The 3,278-nt window shown below is 40.3% G+C and overlaps 1 pseudogene; it reads right to left on the reverse strand.

Annotated features, from left to right (window-relative positions):
• Positions 1–693: 693 nt before the first annotated feature.
• Positions 694–2,821, reverse strand: LOC139360921 (serine/threonine-protein phosphatase PP1-gamma catalytic subunit-like; annotated as a pseudogene).
• Between the last annotated feature and the right edge of the window lie 457 nt (positions 2,822–3,278).

Consider the following 3,278-nt stretch of genomic DNA (forward strand, 5'->3'; position numbering starts at 1 on the left):
TAGCCTCAACAATATGGTAAGTTCCATCTCTACCAAAAAAAAAAAACAAAAAAACAAAAATTAAGGGTTCGTAGTGGTGTGTGACTGTAGTCCCTGCTACTTCGGAGGGTGAGATGGGATGACTACTTGAGCTGGAAGGTAGACATTTCAGTGAGCTGAGATTGCACCACTGTATTCCAACCTAGGCAATGGAGGAAGACCCTGTCTCAAAAAAGAAAAATAAAGGCATTGAACCAACATGACATCATTTAAAAAAAAAAAAAAAAAAACAGTCATCATTAATTTGCCCATCTGGAGGCCATCACTATCAAAATTATGGATATTTTTTAAATTTTGCTGAAGTTTTCAGCCTCCCCATAGATACTGTCTTCCCCAACCACAGCCCTGTTCCCCTTTCAAGAAAAGTCAGCAGGTATGTGCTCATTGCCTGGAGCAGAAATGGCCTGAAGAGAAAAAAATTCCTTCCTTTCCTTTTTCAAAAGTCTAAAAGCAGCAAGAACTGGTACAGCTAATGACATAAAAAGTATATTTTAGATCAAGACACGGGAGAATGGAGGGGGGGAAATTAAAAGGATTTCTTGGTCAAATAGGCACATACACCATTTTTTAGCTTTTTATGATTTCCCTTTAAGCGTTGTGTGTGTGTGTGTGTGGGGGGGTGTTTTAACAAGTTCATCATTTAATAAACTGAATTCATTTTCACCACATGGTATTGTACATGGTCATCTGCTGAAACAGATTTCTTTTTTAACAGATCTTAGTTTAAAAAAAGTCATAGATACTCTGAGTTCTGTATAAACTGGTGGACAGTAAGTTAGTTCCTTTGTTTTAACTTATAAGCCTCAACTTCACCGCAGAATAAAGAATATAGGCCAAAGAAAGCATAATCGGTCACTCGTATAGAACAGTATTGTTTCTATAATTTGAAGCTTTCTGAATGGACAGATTCAGGCCTGATGCAACTGTAAAAAGATTACTTAATGAATAGACTATTTGGTAATTGTACAAAATGTTATTACTTTTAATCATGAGTAGCTTAAACAGCCCTGTATCACTAATTGCTATTCAAAATCAAAAACCTGTTTTTGAATCTCCGAGAAGGCAGCATGTGTACACAACCATACCATCTTGTACTTAGGGGTGTGCCAAAAAGTAATTCAACAGCAACTTTGGCTTTAGGAAAGAGTCACAAATATTTAAAAGAATGGCTTTAATCGTCATTTTAAGTATACGGTAGGGGAAAAGTGTGCTTTAATTAAATATACATCATACCAGTGATGCTGGCAAGGTTGAAAGTTACTCCTAATGTTAATAGCTATAAAAACTAATTTGTACATAACAAGACAATGACAGGAAAAAGCAATCCCTTTGAAACAAAATTATCAAATAAAAAATGTTCACAGTGGTTTGTATCAACAGTATGCATTTTATGACAAGAACATGTACAGATTCGAGCACCCTAGGGCTCTCTTTATGTCCTAAAGAAAATGAGCATTTACATGATTATGGGTTGTACTGAATTTAAAAAGATCAACTGTACACTTACTCCTTAGACAGAATAAACTGTCCTGGGGTGTACAGGTTTAACACCATCATTAAAATTGTTTGCAAAAGGAAGAGAGAATTAAAAAACAAAACATTTTTCTTTTTGGAGTGAAGAGTCTTTCATTAGCTGTTATAACCAGCAAATGCCATTCACTAAATCAAAAACGGAAGGAAGGGCCCCCACAAACACAGATCTATCTGAGCAAGCTGTCCAGTACATATTACAGTCTTAAAAATGAAGGTTATATACTCTGTTACAAGTCCCAACTAGGCAGTGTCAAAATGACATCTATTTCTTTGCTTGCTTTGTGATCCTACCTCTTGGAGGCGTTACAGGTCTCGTGGTATTTGGCTTCTTTTTCTCTGCAGCCTTTAAAATCTGAAAAGAACACATTAGTGTTTCATCCACACTCATCATGGCACCTACACTGTCAAACTCTCCACAATAATTGGGCGCCGAAAACAGAGTGACCAACTACCTCTTTGCAAAAAATTCGTATCCATCTTCAACCACCTGATGGGCTCTACATGTAAGATCCAAATCATGCTTATGGAGACATTTTGCAACCACTTCTGCACCAAATATGAAGGACACTCCTCTGTCATTTTCACCCCAGCCTAAGACATCTTTATTGGGGTCAGACCACAAAAGATCACAAAGAAGACCTTGATCTGGTACATCAGTTGGTCGCATAATTCGCCGGATCTGCTCCATAGATTGAAGATCTGGTGATAAACCTCCATGACAGCAGAATATCTTCTCATCCACGATGGCTGCTATCGGTAAACAGTTAAAACAGTCTGTGAAAGTTTTCCATAGTTTAATGTTGTATCTTCTTTTACATTCATCATGAAATCCATAAATTCTGTTGATGTTGGCACATTCATGGTTCCCTCTGAGAAGAAAAGAATTCTCAGGATATTTGATTTTGTAGGCCAGTAAGAGGCAGATCGTCTCCAATGACTGCTTTCCCCTGTCCACATAGTCCCCAAGAAACAGGTAGTTGCTTTCTGGCGGGAAACCACCTTACTCAAAAAGTCGCAGCAAATCGTAGTATTGCCCATGGATGTCACCACATATTTTGAGTGGTGCCTCAAGTTCTAGTGGGATAGGCTGATTGAGAAAGATTTCACGAGATTTTAAACACAGTCCTCTGACTTCATTCTCCTGAAGCTGGACGAATTTACCAGGCTTGGACCCTTTCACTTCCAGCAGCTGTTGGATGATGCTGTCGATGTTGAGTTTGTCTAAATCCTCCATCGCCTTCCCACTGCCTACCCTCCCGCAGCGGCGCCGCCGCCGGCTCGCGCCCAGGACTCACACCTCCTTTCCCACGCCACAAGCAGAGGCGGTGGCAGCAGCCGCGGCAGGTCCCCCCCACCCCGCCTCCCCGCTCCCTGCTTCCTCCTCTCCCCACTGGAACCGCGAGAGCTTGAGTGTTGTTTTATACTAACTATTGAATACTTGCAAAAATGATCAGGGAATCAGAGCTTACAATACATTGACCACTGCACCCAACACCTTGGGTGGCAGAATGTTGTCAGCACATCCGCAGCCCCGGTGTGCCGCCTCCTGAATTCTATCCTGCTCACTCTACTGCGCACCATAAATGATCTCCCCAATTTTTATGGTATTATTCTCTGGTTTTTCTTTATAGTTTTACCCTCTGTGAAACAATATAGAGTCAGAATGTTGACCAAGCATACAACTTTATTATCCTCTCCGGCCACCG

Source organism: Macaca nemestrina, chromosome Y (genome assembly GCF_043159975.1).
Source record: "Macaca nemestrina isolate mMacNem1 chromosome Y, mMacNem.hap1, whole genome shotgun sequence".
Taxonomy (NCBI): domain Eukaryota; kingdom Metazoa; phylum Chordata; class Mammalia; order Primates; family Cercopithecidae; genus Macaca; species Macaca nemestrina.